At 57.8% G+C, this 20,206-nt stretch overlaps 1 protein-coding gene across 1 annotated transcript in view; it reads left to right on the top strand.

Moving 5' to 3' along the window:
• The window catches only part of DCTN1 (dynactin subunit 1), a 93,301-nt gene that overhangs the window by 43,398 nt on the left and 29,697 nt on the right, over window positions 1-20,206 (top strand). The gene's annotated exons all lie outside the window — the stretch shown is intronic.

Below are 20,206 nucleotides of genomic sequence, written 5' to 3'. Positions count from 1 at the left end.
AACCCCAGATTAAATATCTAATGGTGCCTTCTGTCCAAAAGCATAGCATTTTTTTTTTTTTTTTTAGTGTATAAGAAGTTGAGAATTTGAAAAAGCAAAACGTTTTGGTAGCTGGAGCTCCGTGCTGTTCTGGGCTGGGGATGCTGCTGCTTGCCGTGCTGCTCTGCTGGGGGGCATTCGGTCTGGTGCATCGTTACGGAAAATGCTAGAGTTCAAAATTAGCATCCTGCCACCTTTCAAATACTGGCCGTGGTGCGGCAGGCTCCCAAAAGTAACTCGAGGGATGCCACTGTGGCGGACAGACACAGATTTGTCTTCTGCCTGGCGTGTTAGAGACAGGCGAATGTGGGCTTTGCTGTTTGCCTGCCTGGATCACACAGCTCCTCCCAGGAGCTGCTGCAGCTGCCGCGTAGAAACATGGAAATTAGGTGCTGGAAAATTGCTTTGAGCCACTTGCCCAGTATTTCAGCCCAGACAGGTACCTTTGCTGAACGTGCAGCCCGCAGGCTGGCTGCCCGTCGAGCGCAGGGTCCGCAGGGCATATCTGGGGTTCGTCCTTTGCGGGTTAACGTGCTGACACCGTGAAGGGTCCCCGGTTTCCTGCGTGCGAATCTGATCAAACGCTGAAGAGTCTGGCTTCGAGCCAGCGTAACCGCAGACTGCAGAAAGGAACAAAAGCAGCTGCTGCCTCTTGAGGTGCTGCCGGTGTCTCCGAGAGGCAGAGAGCCCGCTCCTTCCAGAGGGGCTGCAGTGACGGGAGGCAAGCGAACGCCCGAGGTACGGTTTTACCTCCTGCAAAGCCTCAGCTCTAGGGCGAGCGTTCTCCAGCATCACTTCTTGCCCAGACCTGTTAAAGGGGGTATTTGCTGAAGGTGATGCTGAAAGGCTTTGTAGTCCAAGCAGCAAGAGGTCAGTGTGAGTAACTCCGGGGGGAACGCTGTCTTGTGGCGGGTGAGCCCCTCTGTGCAGGCGGTGGGGTTAGTGGAGCCTGAGCAATCATAGAATAGAATCATGGAATCGTTGAGGTTGGAGAAGACCTTTAAGATCACCCAGTCCAACCATTAACCTACACTGCCAAGTCCACACCAAACCAATCAAGGGTAGACCAGACTGAACCATGTCCCCAAGTGCCACCTCTGCCCGTTTTTGAACGCTTCCAGGGATGGGGACTCCCCCACCTCTCTGGGCACTTGAATGCGTACTTAACGCTGCTGCAAAAGGTGCATTTTCTGTGCTACTGTATCATGTTCCCTGAAATTAGAAAATCAGCCAAGAACTCTTGATTTCCTTAGCCACTCCTGAAGGCCAGCTCGGCAGCAGCAGCCCGGTGGGAGGCTGTGGGCACTGCTGCAGGCAGCGCGGGAGCACGGCTTTTTGGAGGCTGCCGTGGCCCACGGGCGGGCTGCCGTGTTCTGGGTGCAAATCCCACAGAAATGGGAGCGCCCCTCAATTCACTGGCCCCTTCCCTGGCCGCCGTTGGCTGACGTATTGCTCGCTTCTGTTCCCACTTCTGCTCGTGAGGGCAGGGTATTGAGCTGGGGGCCTTCGAGGCAGAGCTTGTGTTTGCATCTTCCGAGAAAGGTGTCTGAGGAAAACGAGGAAGGTCAGAGTGCTGCATCCAGTTTTGGGCCCCTCAGCACAAGAAGGACATTGGGGTGCTGGAGCGTGTCCAGAGAAGGGCAGCGGAGCTGGGGCAGGGTCTGGAGCACAGGGCTGGTGGGGAGCGGCTGAGGGAGCTGGGGGTGTTCAGCCTGGAGAAGAGGAGGCTGAGGGGAGACCTGATCGCTCTGCAGCTCCTGGCAGGAGGGGGCAGGGAGGGGGGTCGGGCTCTTCTCCCAAGGAAGAAGCGATGGGACGAGAGGAGATGGGCTCAAGCTGCATCAGGGGAGGTTTAGGTTGGAAATTAGGAAAAATTTCTTTATGGAAAGGGTGGTCAAGCATTGGAGCAGGCTGCCCAGAGAGGTGGGGGAGTCCCCATCCCTGGAGGGGTTCAACAAACGGGCAGAGGTGGCACTTGGGGACATGGTTTAGTGGGCATGGGGGTGTTGGGTTGATGGTTGGGCTGATGATCTTAGAGATCCTTTCCAACCTTAATGATTCCTGGTTTTTACTTTCATTAAAAATAATCCAGCCACCAAGCCAGGACACATGAAATTGCTGCTCTGCCCTTAACTGGTTTAGTGGTGGAGTTGGCAGTGTCAGGTCAATGGTTGGACTGGGTGATCTTCAAGGTCTTTTCCAACCTCAACGATTCGATGGTTCTATGAGGGTGGGCTGGCTGGGTAGCAGTTGAGCCTGGCCTGCGCGGCTGGGGAGTCCCATGGATACGAAAGTGATAAAGGCTTTGCAAGAAGGCGGCGTAGAGGTACCACCGGCTCTGACCTGGCTTCTCCTGCTCTCCTAGCATTGCTCCACAGCCCACCTACACTAGGGAAAATTGCTGCCCAAAGCACCAGAGAGCCCATTTCTTCCTGGATGCTACCGGCAGGTCTTGAAGCAGGCACGGGGAGCACGCCCCGACCGCCGCGCTCGGCGCCGGAGCGGCACTTGCCGCTCCGGCGCCGAGCGCGGCGGTCGGGGCCGGGACGTGCTCCCCGTTCCTGCTTCAAGACCATCACCCCGGCACCTTGGCTGCCTTAGGGCAGCAGCCGATGCAAGGCTTTGCCTTGGTGTGATCAAGAATTGCATTTTAAAAGCAAAACATCATGTTAGCGTAAAGTTGTGAGCAGTCTTTGTGACCTGAAGCGTGGCGGGATTGCAGGCACAAGAAATGTGGAAAAAAAACAAAAGAAATAGTTGGGTACAGCAGCTTCTTCCCTTTGCGGTGTCTGACCCGAGGCGGGCCAGTGTGGGAAGAGAGCGGTACTTGTGAGAGCTGGATTTGGGGTGGGATCCCTCCTCCCCAGGGATTCCAGGTTTCAGTCAGCTAAGCACGTTGGTTAACTCTCCTTTGCAAGTGCTGATGGCTACCATTTATTTTCCTTTGAATATGTCCTGGCACCTCGAAAGATTTTGTGCTGGAGGGAGCGCAAGGTGGATCAAGGCACTGGAGTAAAGCTTGTAAATCGGAGGGTTGAAAACAAGCTCCGTTGTCTGCTTTCCTCTCTTAAGCCATCTTATGTCTGTTTAAATTTACCTGAATGTATTTTCCTTTCTGATCGTGCGTATTTTTGCAGCCCAATGACTTCACTGAGACGCGTTCTCTTCCCTGAACAGCTAGCTCTGAAACTTTCGCTTCTTATCACCACTGTCGATATGATGTGAGCTCTAACTTTGTACCCTTTTATTCCCTCTTCATGCAGCGTGGAGTGAAACCTAAAAAGGTGGTGCTTTTTTGACAATTAATCTGTGTCTTGCCGAGTCTCCCGGCCGCATGACAGGCGCTCCGGTGCATCCCAGTTCATTGTCACTCATTGCTGCTGTGCCTCCATCGTACCGTTGCATGTTTGCTCATTGCATGCGCTCCCCTTCGCCGGCCCCCAGCTTGCTCAGAGGATGGGAGGTAAACGCAGCAGAAGCGATCGCTTCTGAGCCAGGCCGCGGCGTGGTGGAAAGAGTTTGCCTTGCGGTATCGCTGCCCCGCCGCTGCTCGAGGGCGGCGCGGAGGCTGGCAGCCCAGCGTTCTGCTTTACACTCAACCGTGAGATTTTTCTGCTGTTCCAGTTAACCCCGGTCAGGTTTTCAAGTCAGCACTGGGTGCCGGTCACTGCGTTACCCACGGGCTGTGCCCGGCATCGCTCCCAACACGTCTGCGCAGAGTTTTTACATCAACTGACTGTAAGTCTTGGACGCCGGAGAGCCAGCACTCACGTTGCTGCATCCACCTGAAGGACTGGCGCGCCTCAGCCTGGCTTTCGCTGCCTTCTCTTTCCCTTAACTAACATCTTAACATGGCGTACGTTCCCCGACCTGTGGGTGCTGGAAGTACCAGCTACGTGCCAAGTGCTTTTCGTGCCGTGGGAAGCACAAGCAGTGCTCTCTCGCGCGTACTGTCTGACGTGGAAACGTTTAAAACTCTCGATTCGTTTCGGTAGCCAGGTGCGTTATCGCAGGGCCACTACGCGGCCCGTTATTGACCGATATATAGCAGTTTTCTGAACGATACGTGGTAGTGCTACGTAAAGGATTTTCTCATGAGCGGTTTTGTTCTGTAGCTGAGCAGCGGTAAAACAGGGAGCCGCTGTAGCGAAAGAACAAACCCCAAGAATTTGGAAAAAGACATCGTGCTGCTGAAAAATACGCTTTGGTGACTTGGAGGCAAGTCACCGTTTTGCTTATATGTGGTGCTTGTCCTCTCCTTGGGCTACAGCTTCCCGTGCTTCTCCCAAGGTAAGGACACCCCACAACCATTTGTTCATAACACTGGTCGAAGCCAAAAATCTTTTGTATCACTTACCAACGTGAACTAAAACTACAAAGGTGCTGTGGTTTAGACAAAAGGTCTTGGCAAAGAGTCATAATTTCCCGTAGGCTGTTTGGGGCGTATTTTTTTGCCATGGAAATCTTGCCAAGAGAAAAGCAAATCTGGCGGCTCAGGACTTGCAACAGGCACCGTACGAGCACTACAGAAAAGCGATACGGTACCTGCTGAGTCCTGGGCATACGTGGTGCCGGTCGGTGGTATCTTCCACGCATCTTTTGTTTCCAGCCGCTTTCATTTCGGTTTTTGGGTGGAGAGATGATCCACACGGCAGCGTTTGTCCACGGAAAGTCCACAGGCGAGGAGCAGCGCAGAAGCACAAGGAGAAGCTGCTGAGACACTGGCGGAGGGGCGGCCAGGAACAGCTATTACCGGGTGGCCCCTCTCTCCTGTCCCCCTCCACGAGCCCGCTGGTCCGAGGTCTCCGCATGTCTCCGGCTCTACGGGCGTGCATGCATCTGCCCCGCGTCCGCTCCTGCGAGCTCTCGCCGCTGCCGTTCTTGCGTGCCGCTCCCACTTGTACTCGGCTGTTTGTCGTGGCTCCCTGACGTTGATGGGAAGAACTTCTGGTTTTGAACGTTGTGGTTCTATACTTCCCCGTCCCGGTTCCCCGTGGTTTCCAGGCAGTTAGGTTGATTGCAGGTTGCCGTACGTACGCTGCCATCTGCTCAGAGCTTTAGCTGTGCGTTGCTTTTAAGAGAAGTGGTTGTATGATAAAGGCTGCCCAGAGAACCCGTCCTGGCTAGCGACGCGTGGAGACGGGCTCGGGCAGGTACGTCACGGCTCTTCTCACAGGGACAGGCCAGTGCCACGGTTTTATAGAATCCTAGAATCCTAGAATCGTTTAGATTGGAAAAGCCCTTTAAGATCATCCAGTCCAACCATTAACCTACACTACCAAGTCTACTCTAAGCCAACCAAGGGTAGACCAGACTGAACCATGTCCCCAAGTGCCACCCCTGCCCGTTTGTTGAACCCCTCCAGGGATGGGGACTCCCCCACCTCTCTGGGCAGCCTGGTCCAATGCTTGACCACCCTTTCCATGAAGAAATTTCTCCTAATTTCCAACCTAAACCTCCCCTGGCGCAGCTTGAGCCCATTTCCTCTCGTCCTTGCTGATGTCGCCTCGGAATTTTAACTTTTTTGGCCTTTAATAAACTTGGCAGCTCTTCACCCCCCTCCTTTACAGCTCTTGACCTTGCACAAGCGTGTGAAAATTGTGGTCCAGTTGGTACGATCACAAAACAGCCAACGTAATTAGCAGATAAATCCTTATTCATGAGATTAAGGTAGCTCTTTGCATGTTGAATATAGACTTTAATCGTATTAAAAGCGGCTGCTTGCTGCTTTTTTTGTGCCAGACAGTCCCCACCCTCCCCGCTGTCGTCCCCCTCTGTTTGCCCTGGGTTTGCCCCCATCTGAGCTCGTCGGGAGCGGCGGCGCAGGGCCTCCGGCCGTTGCGGTCGTGGCTGTTCTGGCCTTTGCCGTGGTGGCGTGGGCCGCGCTGTGCAAGGCAGCCCCCCTTGGAGGGACCCCGGCCGCGCCGTCTGTGGGGCTGCGCGAAGCCGCGTAGCGGCGCGGGGGTGTCGGGGGTCTCCTCGCTCCTCAGGCGGCCGTCTGCCGCGCAGACCCTGCTCGGGGTGCCCGGGGATGCTCGGGAGCCGGTGGCCTGTCTCGGGAGGGTTTGCCAGCGCCTGCCTGGGCCGGGCTGCTGAGGCCGCTGCTGTGCTGGGTGGGGCAGGAAGGACACCGAATCATATCCTTATGGGATGGTTTGGGTGGGAAGGGACCCTTAGAGCCCACCCAGCCCGGCCCCTGCAGTGCCAGGGACAGCTTTAACCAGAGCAGGGTGCTCAGAGCCCCGTCCAGCCTGGCCTGGGATGGTTCCAGGGATGGGGCATCCACCACCTCTGGGCAACCCCTTCCAGTGCCTCACCACCCTCAGTGTCAAAAATTTCTTCCTTATATCCAGTCTAAATCTATTCTTCTTCAGTTTAAATCCATTACCCCTTGTCCTGTCCCAACAGGCCTTGCTAAAGCTTGCCCCCCACCTTCCTGCAGCCCCTCTCAGCACTGCCAGGCCGCACTCAGGCCTCCCCGCAGCCCCCTCCTCTCCAGGCTGAGCACCCCCAGCTCCCCCAGCCTGGCCCCGCAGCAGAGGGGCTCCGGCCCTCGGGGCATTTCTGTGGGCTCCCCTGGCCCCGCTCCAGCAGCTCCGTGTCCCTGTGCTGAGGGCCCAGAGCTGGGCGCAGGGCTGCAGGGGGAGTCTGCCCAGAGCGGAGCAGAGGGGCAGAATCCCCTCCCTCGCCCCGCTGGCCACGCTGCGGGGGATGCAGCCCAGGATGGGGTTGGCTTTCTGGGCTGCCAGCGCACATTGCCGGCTCCTGTCCAGCTTTTCATCCCCCAGCACCCCCAAGTCCTTCTCCGCAGGGCTGCTCTCCATCCCTTCGTCCCCTGGGCTGTGCTGATACCGGGGGGTGCCCCGTCCCAGGTGCAGGACCTTGCATGTCTGTTTAAAAAGCAGTAAGAGGGTTTTTCTCTCCTAATTTGCTGCTAAACGGGTTGTGTGCTCCTGTATCTCCTCTGTGCTGCCTGGGCCGGCGTTTCACTGCCCTGGTCAGCAAGGCTGTCTCCTCTCTTGCTGAGGTGCCTGGATTACACCGGGTCGCGCGGCGTCACCTCCCAGTGAGGCAGAGGTGCCGGCTCCGCTGCCCGGGGCTGCGCTGGGAGCTGCCTGCCCCGGCTGCGAGCGGGCAGAGGGGCGGCTTCGTCACCCCCTGAGTGACAAAGCTGTGCCGCTCTGGCCCCGGGATGCTGGGGGTGGTGATGACGCCGAGAAAGGCTGGGCAGGTCCTCTGAAGTTAAATCTTTAAGAAACACAAAGTGCGCATCGATTGCGTTTGGCTCGGGGAGTCCTTGAGCTGCGGGTGTTTGGATCTGGGATTGCAGCCGGAGCGGTGTTCCTCGGGCGTCCTTCCCGGGCATCCCGCTCTGCCCTGCCGTCGCAGGTGCCACGGCCGCTGTTCTGGTGCGGGCTGCCAGCCTCCGCCCGGGCGCGGTGGCCCCGGCTGGCACCGCGGTGGCTGTTTGTTCGTGCGGGCGCTGCCAGCTCAGCCCGGGGGTTCTGCGGCTGCGGGGTGGGAGCAGGGGTCCGGAGGCCCCGTCGCTGCTCTGTGTTAATGCACCGTCCGGCGGGACGATGCGGGAGAGCCGGCTTCCTTCTCCCCGAAACACACCGCTGCATTCCCCGGTTCGTGGCTCCTGCGCCGCGAGCTCTGCCTCGCTGGCGGGGACGTCGCCGTAGGATGCCGGTGTCCGAGCACGCCGCCTTGTCGGCGGGTTGTGCCTCGTCTGTCTGCTTCAGCTGGCCCGGTCCCACCTTGTCCGTGTCGTGTAGCTGTGCCGGCTGCCTGGCTCGGCCTCCACCGTCCCGTCCCGGCACAGTTGCTCCCCAGGTCCTGGTCCCAGCGGGCAGCATCGTCCCGCCCTGGTCGTGCGGTGATGGTCGAGCTGTGCAGAGCTCCAGCTGGAAGGGATCGGGCCCCGCAGGCGTGCCTGCGGCTCGCAGGCGGATCGGGCTCGGCGGCGGTGCCCGGCTGTATCTGGAGACCCTCAGAGACGCTGAGCACGGAGAGCCCCGGGTCAGCCGAAGCAGGGAGCAAGTTCTTAAGCGGTGGCAGGTTGGTCCCACGGACGGTTTGTGGGTTGCGCTTGCAGCGAGCTGCGAGCGTGAGTGGCGGCGAGCCCTTCTCTGGAGTTGGGAACTCCAGCGCCGTCCCCGTACGCCCGAGCTGCGTGACCGTGATGATAACTCTCTTTTCCGAGGGTGCTGTCTCTCACCACAGGTCACCTGCCCTGTGGCGGCACGAGCTGAAGCCAGTTTGACGCCTGTTCCCCCCGCCGCAATGGATTGGCTTTGTCCCAACATTCCCGTTTCTTTCATCATCCCAGCTGGCATTCCGTGTGCCGGAGCCGGACCTCGAGAGTTTTGTTTTGAGCTCTGTGACAAGCGTGGCTTCATCTCCCTCCCTGTGGGGCACTTGATCTCGCTCTGATCCTCTCTTGCCCTCCCGTTGTCGTCGCGCCGGGTTCGGCGGCGGCGGCTGCGTGCGGGGAGCAGATGGCCCCTTTCAGCCTCGTGAGGGCACGGAGCGATCTGCTCCCAGATGGCTGCTTTTTAAAGAAGAGGAGGCCTGCCCAAGCTCTATTAATCCTTTAAACGAAAGAGTAATCCGATTAGCTCATAAAACGTGCCTCACCTCTGAACTGCCGAGAACGCGTCCTACAAAAGGGTCTAAAAGGACCCGTGCGCTGATTTTTACGCGGCTGGGATTCCTCTTGGGGGCTGACAGACTGTCGCGGCAGTCCGTCGTGCCGCTACGGGACGGTGAGGGGAACTTGGCCAGGTCCGTGCTGCCGAGCGGTGGTTCTTTCCCTCTTAGTCAAGGGAAGGGCCAGCGAACCTGCGGAGCTGTGAGCCGAGCAGCGTCTGGCGCCGCAAGCTGGTGGTACCATGGAAATGAGCCGGAGTTAACCCCGGCAGCATCGCAGGCTGCTCCTGCTCCAAACCCAGGAGGAGATTCAGCAATCTGCTTATCCGTGTTGGTGCTAGAAGCTCCTTGTTACTTTGCGTGGCTTTAGGATAAATAACTTCACTTACGTATCACGGAACGTTTTCAAAGGACGGCTCTAAAGCATCCGACGCCTGGTTTTTCCCTTGCGAAATTGCATTTTCTCATCTGCTGCTTCTGCTTAAGAGGGCGGCTCCAGGAGGTGCGTGGCCAGCCCCGCGTTGGTGTTTATTGAATCCTGGATGTGGAAAGCACTTATATATTCTCAATTTAGAAAACCGAGATGTGCATTAGGAGTTGGTTCATTAGAGCAGCTGCTGGCCTGCCCCCCCCTTACTGTAATTAATGCTCTGAACCGAGTTAAATCTGTGTAAGCTTTCATGTGACTCCTTCAGCAATATATATGGCACTGTGTTCACTAAGGGGCTTACAGCCACGAATCAAGGTTGCTTTTGTCTGAGGATACTTAATACGAAGGTGGGCCTTGTGCCTGACGACTTTGGGTAAGGGCTGGTTGGAATTGCACAGCGGAGGAAAGCCTCCGTCCTCTGGGCCGAGCCGGAGTTGGAGAGGATTTCTGCTGGAGCTTTTGAATGCCTTCAGCTAACTTCACAGCCACCTCTGTTACAAAACCAGCTCTTGATCCACACCAGACTTGCCTGTGACATGCTCAAACTGATGAAACCCGGTGGTTCTTCGTTAACGTATGCTATTCGTGCTTTTAAAAATGCCACGTGGGAACCCTTCCCCTGCGAACACCGCTGGCCTGCCCGCAGCCGGCGGAAGAGCGGTGGGAGGAGAGGGGATGCTGCTGGGATCCTGACCTCAGCCCTTCAAGGTGTCCAGACTTTTTGCTACCTTTTACTGTCCGTCGGGGCTCCGCGCAGGAGTCGTAGCCAGTTCCAAGGAACCAAAAGGCAGTTGGGTTCGGGTCCCGATGTGTTTGTCTGTCCCCAGAACTGTTCTGTGGACGCGGTGCCATCCTGGCTGACGGTTCGGTCCTCTGCGGACCGACGGGCTGACTCCGCTGACCTGGAGTCAGCTCCTTCTCTGCTCGCCCCCAAGAATCATCGTCCAAGCTGAGGAGGAGGGAGCTGGCTGGCGATGGGGCTGGTGAGCCGCCCTGGTACTGACGGGCTGGGCATGTAATTTGGCCTCCAGGTTGGCTGTCGGCAGGAAGGTGTGACCCCACTCAGAGCGGCCGGCCCGAGCACAGAAGGCCAATGCAGATCCCCAAACAGAGCTCTGAGCGTCCCTGAGGAGCAGAATCAAACCCGACGGTGAGCGGATCCGTGCACAAGGCTGTCACGGCAGCAGGTGTCTCGCAGAATGGTTTGCCAGGCTCAGGCGTACTCACCAGCAACAGGTTTGGCAGCTGCAAGCTGGGAACGGAGCTGAGAGTGAAAACCCAAGTGCAAGGCAAGAGCGGGGTGACCACAGCCAGCGTGAGAGCCGAGAGCTTGAGCCCCACGCTCCCCGCCTCGGTGCCCCGAGTTGGGGGGTGTCTGTAACTTCCCTGGACACTCAAGGATTCAAGATAGGAGAAACCGCTTGGCACAGGGAGATGGGAAGCACCACTGGGGCTGAGAACGGTCTGCGCTTGGACTGGTGATAAAGCGAGTGCTCGGGTACGGCGTGAGCGGGTGGCAAGCCACCCCTGCCCTCACGCAGCTGACGGCCTCGGCCAGCTCACTGCTTCGTGGTGTATTCGTGGTTGATCGGGTATTCGTGAGCACTCGTGGCTGATTTTTCTAATGTGGGCTGTGGTCAAAGCCTTGTAAGGTTGAGCTCTGGTTTTTTTCTGAGGACAAATCCAGTTGGGCTCGGGGTTCAGTTTGCATTTGCCGGCGTGGAAGTCGAGGCAGCGCGTGTCTGCGCAAGCTGTCGGCTCTGGCTGGAGGCAGATGGTAAATGGCAGAGTCCGCGTTGCCCTTGGGGAGCAGGGCTGTGCTGCAGGATGCTTCCGGTGCGCAGAAAGCATAGCGTGTCTTTAAATCCCCCTGGGAACGCCTCGGCAAGCCCGCGGCAGCCGTTTCCTTTGGGGTCACTCGGTGCCATTCTCCTCTGAACAACAGAAAATTGTTAATTGCTTGAAAAGGAGTGATTTTAATCTAGGCTTATGTGAAAGATAGTACTGTAAAAAGTAGGCTAACTTGGTGTGTACAGCTAGCTGGATAAATGTAATTCTGTCCTTAATTAACTTTGCAAACGGGAGCAGCATCTCTTTGCCTGTGCAGATGCATAATATCCCCCGTGCCGGTTACCTGCGAGGCAGCACTCCTGGCTCCTCTTCTCCGGACGTTTGCACAGGGCGTTCGCTCCGTGGAGGCAGGAGGGATTCCCTGCCGCCGGAGGGTTCCCAGCCCTGGGACATGGCCGGCAAGCTCCTGGGCGGAGGGTTCCGCGCTGGGCCCGGGGCTCAGCGCTGCCTTTGGCACAGCCTGCGCCTCTTTCTTCCTGGCTTTTAGTTCCCTGCTGTTGGACACGCGCAGAAACGTCTGGGCTCCCATCCGCGCACGGGGCATGGCGCAGGTCTGAGCTGCCCGCAGCCGCAGCGACGGCGTGGAGTGCTGCGGTGGCCGGACTCCTGAAACCGCTTCTCTTCGTTAGCCCCTGGAATCTGCTGGTTTGTCGCAGCGCTGCAGCTCCCCAGAGCTTGCCTGAGCACTTCCTCTTGGCTCTCGATCCGAATATTTTCCCATCTCTCAGCTCATTAGAACATTATCTGCTTGTTTTAATAAATTGCTGTGGGATCAGAGGCATTTGCTTGAGGATGGTCTTTTTCAGGCTGTCATGCACAGAAAGTTCCAGAGGTCAGTGTTACCACAGCTGGACGCGACTCCATGCTGGAGGGGCCAGTCTTTCCTCAATGTTTATCTTCTGTAGCCGTTTAAAATTTTTTACTTTTTTTTTTTTTTCCTCCCCCCCCCACTTTAGGCATTCTCAAAGGTTGAGGCAGCCCCATGTGTTGGCCAGGAGCACCTCCACATAAACACACACCTACAAGACATCTAGAGTACAGCTGTCGCGGACTTCCTGCACCCTAATGTATTTTGCAAAGTTTGCACATGTTTGCTGTGCGGTTAAAACCGTAGAAAAGTATGTTTGTCCCTGCTCCCGGTAGAGAGAAGGCACATCTCTGCACGGGGTTACCATCGCTCTCTCCTGGTTCCCCGGCGCAGCCTCGTGTCCGACATAGCGGTGGTTGGGTAAGAGGCTGCAGCGTGCAGGGGTTTGCTGTTGCCAGGCTCTGGGGTGAATGTGAAGCAGGTTTTTTTGGCACCCATCTGCAGCAGAAGGGGTTGGAGGCTGCTGACCTCTGGTTCCTCAGCACGGCCCGGAGATCCTACGTACCAGCGACACAGCCCAGCCTTAATCTGCGATCCTCTTAAAGCTGTCATCCTCTCTGCGGTACGAGAGGTGCTGCCTAGAGGGGAGATGCCAAGAAAGATACTTCCAGGCGTGCCAGATACCCCAAAATTCTTGATGCTGATTGAAGAGAGACAATCTTAGCTGCTTGGAGGTTGGTGAAAGCCCGCTTATGCTTTGGGGAGATAAATCGATGGGGAAGTAGAAGCAACTCGCACATGAACCAAAGCTTGCATGGCCGGCGCAGCCGTTCACCCTCGCTGAGGATGCTCTGCAGCGGCAGGCAAGACGGAAGGGCCCTCGCCCCCTGCCCAGCTGTGTCATCTGCTGGGGTCTGCTGGGGTCGGCTGTGTCATCTGCTGGGGTCGTCCCCTGTGCCCTGCTGAGCACCGCTGAAGTCCTGCCTCCTGCACCGGCGCGTTCGGGCGAGGGGTGCGGCGGATGCTCTGGCAGCCTGCCGGGAGCCAGACGGCCGCATTGAAACTGCACACGAGAGAGGCCAGCAGCCTTCGTCCTGAGCAGAAGAATCGCACGCGGGTACCACGGACCACGTGTGTTGTAGAAGATCGTGACTGTAAAGGGTGGGCAGCTCGGGTCCCAGGGCCGGTAGTTCTAGAGGGTCTGACGTCGGGTCGTAGATCGAGTGGATGCATCTTGAAGATACTGGTGATCGATATCAGCTGCTGGTAGAGAAAATATCTGAAGTTTGAAGTTTTAGAATACTTGCTTCCTACGTTATCTTCCTCACTCTTTTTGTGGGATATCCACATTTGCTCTATAACTTAATCCAGTGGCGTAATCTTTTATCCTGTGGGAAAATCTCACAAGCTGCACCCGTGTTCTGTGTTTGGCACCCAACCGCGTGCTGGTTGAGCCACCAGTTAAATGATGCTTAAGGCTCTGGAAGGACCTCGCAGGTTAAAACCAAACCAAAACCCAGGACTTGGGCCCCTCAGCACAAGAAGGACATTGGGGTGCTGGAGCGTGTCCAGAGAAGGGCAGCGGAGCTGGGGCAGGGTCTGGGGCACAGGGCTGGTGGGGAGCGGCTGAGGGAGCTGGGGGTGTTCAGCCTGGAGAAGAGGAGGCTGAGGGGAGACCTGATCGCTCTGCAGCTCCTGGCAGGAGGGGGCAGGGAGGGGGGTCGGGCTCTGCTCCCAAGGAACAGCGATAGGACGAGAGGGAATGGGCTCAAGCTGTGCCAGGGGAGGTTTAGGTTGGAAATTAGGAAAAATTTCTTCATGGAAAGGGTGGTCAAGCATTGGAGCAGGCTGCCCAGAGACGTGGGGGAGTCCCCATCCCTGGAGGGGTTCAACAAACGGGCAGGGGTGGCACTTGGGGACATGGTTTAGTGGGCATGGGGGTGTTGGGTTGATGGTTGGGCTGATGATCTTAGAGATCCTTTCCAACCTTAGCGATTCCTGGTTTTCACTTTCATTAAAAATAATCCAGCCCCCAAGCCAGGACACACGAAATTGCTGCTCTCCCCTTAATTGTTTTAGTGGTGGAGTTGGCAGTGTCGGGTTAATGGTTGGACTGGGTGATCTTCAAGGTCTTTTCCAACCTCAACGATTCGATGATTTGACGATTCTATGACTCCATGACTTGGAGAGTCCTAGAGGAGCTAAAGACCCAGACTGACTGACCCCCCGCCACGGTGGGAGCTGCTGGTTATAACTAGCGTGGGGGTGGAGGGACCCCCACCACGGACGGTGTTTCTGCGCCGCATTTACTAAAACCTTGCACCATTTATTTCCCTTCTGGGCCTCGGATGGCGTGTCCCTGTGATGGAGATGAACAAAAGAAGCTGTCCGGGTCGGGTGGCATTTCAGCATGGGGAATTCTCACCCTTCCTTTCAGCCAGCCAACATCCAGCAAGAAGGCGGCTTTCCCCCGTTCGGCGGAGCAGCCGGCAGCGATCTGCCCCATCACGCCCGACGGCTTTGGGCTGTGCCGGGGATCTGGGGCGGCCGGCGTGCAGCCCGTCTCCAGCCGGCACTAATGAGCTTTGGTGCGTAACGAAATCCGGGCTCTGCCGTCCTTTTTAGCCGATCGATTGGAGCGTGTAACCTGAACTCAGGGTGCTAAGTGCTTTCCGGTTACCCCGAGGGCTTTGGATCGAGTCTGGTAGCAAAAGGAGGCGGTGGGCTGACGCGGGCGCGATTCGGCTCCTGGCCGTGCGGCGCGCGCGGTGCCGCTGCAGGCGCACGCCTTGGTCGGTCTTCGCCACCCTTCGGAGCAGCGGTGCCGGTGCTGTTTTGGGCAAATAGATGATACTGAGCTCCCAGGGTGGGGATTTTGTGAACTGGCGTGAAATTTGTGCAGGCTTTCAGCTGAAGTCTGTGCCGGTCTGTGTTTCCGTAGCACAACTGCAGCCCACGTGCGATGACGCTGGAGGACCCGAAGGGTGGATTTGGGAAGGCGGTGCTGTAGAGTTTGGATGTGCTGTTTTTGCTGACAAGCATTGGAATTGCCTTCAGAGCAAAAATGTTGTGAGGGTTTTTAGTGTATCAGAATAAAACCCTGATCTGCATGTTTCGGGCATGAGCCTTATAGGGTAGGAGATTCCACCTGTATGATTAATTACTGAATTTTGGGCTACCCGAAGTGTGCCGTGGGTCTTTTTATGAAGCGTTCCTGATTTTCGAACTTTGACTGGAGGGAAAGGGCAGAAAAATCGGAGGGGAGCCGTGGTCTGCTTGGCCGCTCTCCCCGCTCCCCAAACCTTGTCCGCTTGGGACGTGGCTGCGGCGCTCGGACCCCCGTGCTGCAGCCCCTCTTGGCGCACGCCTGAACCCGGGGTGTCGCGTCCCCGCGGCTGCTCCTGGGGGGCTGTACCCAAACTGCCACACTTTGCCATTAAGAAATCTCCCGATTGCAGCCTAATTACTCTTGGCCAGTTATTACCCGTGGTTCATACGCCAAATCGCCCTTCAGCTTAAATAGCTTTCCCCTTTGCCCGTGTCTGCCCCTTGGATGTAATCACAAAGCAGCTGAACCGTCACTTAACTTTTATTTTGCTGCCTTGGGCAGGGCGAGCGTTTTTAGTCTCCGGCAGAGCCATGCTGGAGGCTTCCTGCGGCGAGGGGAGCTGCGAGGGCTCCGCTCGGCTGCTGCGATGGCTTGAGCGAGGCGATGCTGTCCCTGCCGCCGCCGGGCTCCTTCCCTGCCGCCTTCCCTCGCTCGCCCGGGTGCTGCCGGAGCCGGAGCTGCAGCGGGTCCCTGCGCCCGGGGACGCCTTGTGCCGGAGGTGGCTTCCGCGCCGTGGGCTGGCGCCCGCCGCAGCCGCAGCCGCGGGGTGGTCGTGGGGTCCTGCAGCGGCGGGGCGGCCGCGGTACCGGGGGAGGCGAGGCCAAGGAGAAGGGGCAGCCGCCGTGCCCCCCGGGGACACCTCCCACGGGAGCGTTCGGGCGCCTGGGGCGCGCTCGGTCGGCGCAGCAGGGGCAGGTTTCGTTCTCAGCTCTTTCGGAATGACTCCAGCTTTTCGGTCCCAAATGCTGCTTGTTAGTCTGAAACTTCCCATCCTCAGTCGCTGAGGAAAATGAAGTTAATGGGCCCTGGGAGCGGCTGGCTTTCGTTGTGTTAGAAGACCTTTAAGAGTCTCATAAGCCCACGGATTTTTATTTTTAGAATATATCTTTACACACACATATATCTGTATATTTTAATTCTCTCAACTTTCATAGAATCATAGAATCATGGAATCGTTGAGGTTGGAAAAGCCCTTTAAGATCACCCAGTCCAACCATTAACCTACACTGCCAAGTCCACACTAAACCAGTCAAGGGTAGACCAGACTGAACCATGGCCCCCAGTGCCACCTCTGCCCGTTTTTTGAACCCCTCCAGGGATGGGGACTCCCCCACCTCTCTGGGCAGCCTGGTCCAATGCTTGACCACCCTTTCCGTGAAGAAATTTTTCCTAATTTCCAACCTAATCCTCCCCTGGCGCAGCTTGAGCCCATTGCCTCTCGTCCTATCGCTAACTACATGGAGAAGAGCCCAACACCTCAGCGCAGGAAGCACATCTGCGCAAGGCACCACAGATGTTCATCCTCCTCATTCAGAAGTGGCTCAGAAATCGGAACCCGCTGCGGATGATGGCTCTTGCCGTCGGGTGCAGACTGTCCCCGGCTCCACAAACTGCGGGGCTGCCTCGAGTCTCCAGCGAATTTAACCTGCTGGTGAAAGTTGCCTTTAAAGACTTTTTCCAAGAGATTGCAAATGTCGCGCTGAGCATCCGTAACTAGCGGTGCCAAAAACACGCCTTGCCTGCAGGTGCTTGTATGCGCACGTGCTATTTAAGGATGTGGGCGAGCCCGGGTCAGCTCGAGCTCCGCTCCCGCCTGCCACCCTAGTGTGGAAGTATCGGAGAATAATGGAATTGAAATGGGAGTTGTCCATATTGGAAAGGAAGGTCCGCGTTCACACGCGTATGATATAATACACAGAATTAAAGATGTGTGTATATGTAAAAGGAATTGATACCCGAAGGGCCAGGACCTCCAGCGGTCGGAGGGGTGAGGGCACTGAGATTCATGGAGGGTTTCCAGTGAGATCTTGCTCTAAATGTTACCGGTTGCTTTGGCGCTTAAGCCCCTGCGTCGCAGTCCTGACGGAGCGTTGCTCCGGGGACAGAAAGGATGCCCAGCAGGAATTCGGCGCTTGAGCTTGGCGTGCCGGACGCCGTGCCCGGTGCTGGTGCTTGCCGGCGGGGGCTTTTTTAGGGCAGGGGCTTTTTTAGGGCAGGGGCTTTTTCAGGGCAGGGGCTTTTTTAGGGCAGGGGTTTTTTTAGGGCAGGGGTTTTTTTAGGGCAGGGGTTCCCCGAGGCCGGTCCTGCCATGGGGGTTTCGCCGGCGTCCTCGGCCGTGCAGGGGTGCGCTGAGCTCCTCGAAAATAAATCCCCTCGTTGGCAGGAGGCGCGCGGCTGGGGCCGAGCTGGGCGGCTGCGAGGGTGGGAGTCGGGCACGGTGGTGAAGGGCAGTGCCGCGAGATGGAAGCGGCTCCGCACAGACGGCCGTCCATCTGTCCGGGCGTAGCTCTGTCCATCTGTCCGGGCTCAGGGGATTTGCTCGCCAGGTCCCGGCCGCCTCTTGGGCCGACGCGGCCGCGGCGGCGCGTAGGCACGGGGCGGGCCGGGCTGCGGGCAGGAGAGGTTTGCGGGGCGCCGCGTGGACGCCGAGCGGAGGGATGGAGCTGGCTGGACCCACCGGCGAGGCCGCCGAGCCGGGGCGTTGCTGAGCCGCCGGGGACCCCTCGCCCGAGAGGAGCGTCGCCCTCCGCCGCCGGCTCGGTGCGGCATCCCCGGCGCGGGGAGGAGAGACCCACCGGCGGTGATGTAATGAGCCGCCGGGGCGGTGGTTGGAGGCACCGGCGGGGAGAGGACGAGCGGCCGCGGCTCCGGCGCCTGGCATGGGCCCCCGCGGCCCCGGCGCACCGCAGCCCCGCTGAGCAGCCGCGTCCGTAGCAGCCGGCGCTTCGGGAGAGGCATTTGCTGGATTACCGGGGCGGATGGCGAGCGGATAGAGGGAAGCTGCAGCCATTTGCAAGCGCTGCCGGGCAGCCCGTGCTCCCCAGACAGAGCCGCCGAGAGCCGCATTGTTGTGACCGGGTGCTAACCGTCTCTCTCTGCCTCCCTGTTTCCCTTTCTCTCTCTCCGTCTGTCTTTTCTGCAATGATGAGGCAGGCCCCAGCGACACGGAAGGTACAATCTGCTGCTGTATCCATACCGTCATTGCTAACGCTGCTTCTGAACGTACCTTGGTTTGCTCTTTTTTTTTTTTTTTTTTCCCTTTTCCTTTTTTTGGTATGTTAATGCTGCTGAGCTTTAATTCTGAGCTCGACTCGGTTTCAGGTACCCGTGGCCAGACGGGGGGCGGGGGGAGGTTGCTGGATGAGCAAGCAGCATCACTTAATGCCTGGCTTCTCCTTTCAAGTTTCCGTTCAAGTCGTTTCTCCATTTCACCTGTCTGTGCCTGTGTTGCATGCAGCATCTCTGCAGCTCGGCTGGGCTCCGGTGGCTTCCCCGCTGCCGGAGGTGCTGGTGCTCGGCTTGTGGAAGTTGCATGTTAATAATAACGTCTCTCCTGCCTTAGCGATGCAAGCCCTGCTGTTGGCTTCTGCCTGCTTTTAACATTTCCGAATGTTTGTCGTATCTGGGTTCCCTGTCAAGCTGGCGTTCCTGCAGGTTACGGCACGGACTCTGGTTTGTGCTCTGGTAGTGTCCTATATGTTTATTTTTAGCGTAACCAGGATATCACTGTTCAGCTTAAAGAGAAATCCTGAGGATTTTTGCCTGATCTCAGAGAAGAAGTGAAAATAAAAATAACCAAAGGCACAAACATGCAACTTCACTGGCCGTGCTGTGTCAGCGAGAAGGCTTTGCCTCTTTATTAATGTTACAGTAAATGCTATTGATTTATGTACGTGGTTGCCTGAGCTCACCAAATGCAGGGAAATACTTTGTTACGTGGCGACTGCTTTAAGAGCTCCTGTTTAATCCACTCTCAGATGAAAAGTTTTGCAAATGCAGATTTTCCCCTGCCTCCAGCAGAAGGGCGGAGCGGTGGGGCCAGCCCAGCGCTCAGCGCCCTGCCTGGCAGGGAGCTTGGCAAAGCTGACAGCCGGCTTGATTTAATCCTGCTTTTCCTGCCGGTTCTTCCCCTTGCACATGCCGTCTCTGGACGGGATCACGCCTCTGAGGGAGTGCATGGGCAAGGTGCTGCCGGTTGTTTTAAAATCCCAAATTTCTTGTAGCGGATACCCAGCAGTAACGCGGGGAACGTCACCCCGGGAAGAACACCCCGCGGGGAGCTTGTCCTGCTGTGGAGGGCCGTGGGGGGAGGCAGCGTTAGCGCCAGCAGGCTTTGTCTGGAGAAGCCTTGGTTCCTCCGAGAGGCCGAGTTCCGCGATGGCGAGCGGGACGGCGTCCTGCCCGCCGTTCCGAGCCTGTGCTCGGTTAACGCCCGCGCATCCACGCCGGCAGCGGCCAGCCCCGCTCCGGGGGTGCGCGCCGGCCCCCTCCGCCGGAAAACCTCACGGAAACTACGCGGGAAACCTCTGCAGCAGCAATCGCAGCCCGAGAAGTTCTGCTGAAGCCCTCGGACTTTGTCCGGCAGAAGCGTTTGGCCATACGGTCCCGGTCCTGCCTGGCGCCAGGTGACGTTAATACAGACGCGCTCGCCCGTCCTCGCGGCCGTGCCGACGCTTCGTGCTCCCGGCTGGGCGCGGGTGGAGACTCCTGCGCTCGGAGCGGCACCGAGCTAGGCGGGACCGGCAGGACTCGCCGTCTGCAGCCCCACGTTCGCCACGGGTGACGCTGGCTCCACCGCAGGCAGTTGCGAGTAGCCAGGAGGAGTTTTGCCACATTTCTTGCTGCTAGAAGCAAAGTTTGCAAAGTTCCGAGCCCCAGATGCTCTCTCCTTGCTCCTGAGTGCAGGACCTGCCAAGGGAACAAAGGTTGTGTAATGCCATCAAATATTTATGCAGCAACATTATGCAGCAGAGTTCAGAACTGCCAGATGAAATATTAATAGCCACAGCTGGGTGGTGCAGAGCATCCCGGGATCCAGGAGGGCCCCAAGTTTTTGGATTAAGCTGCTGCGTAGTCTGGAGCCTGGCAGAAATTCGAGCGTCTGCTCCCAGCTCCCGCGCGGGGCTCCTGGATGCTCCCGCAGCCGTGAAGAGCTTTGTCGGCGGAGTCCCGCTGCCCCTCTCCCGCACGCCGTCTCCGTGCCAGCTGGATGCCGTACCCTAAAAGCTAGAAAGGGGGGGGACAAACCAGCGGCCCCGGCCCGGCCGTCGTGCTGCCGGCTGCTTACGAGTGCTTGGCAGAGCGCGGCGGCTGAACC

The sequence above is a fragment of the Pelecanus crispus genome, chromosome 4 (assembly GCF_030463565.1).
Source record: "Pelecanus crispus isolate bPelCri1 chromosome 4, bPelCri1.pri, whole genome shotgun sequence".
Classification (NCBI taxonomy): domain Eukaryota; kingdom Metazoa; phylum Chordata; class Aves; order Pelecaniformes; family Pelecanidae; genus Pelecanus; species Pelecanus crispus.
This window is presented reverse-complemented; position numbering and strand designations above follow the sequence as displayed.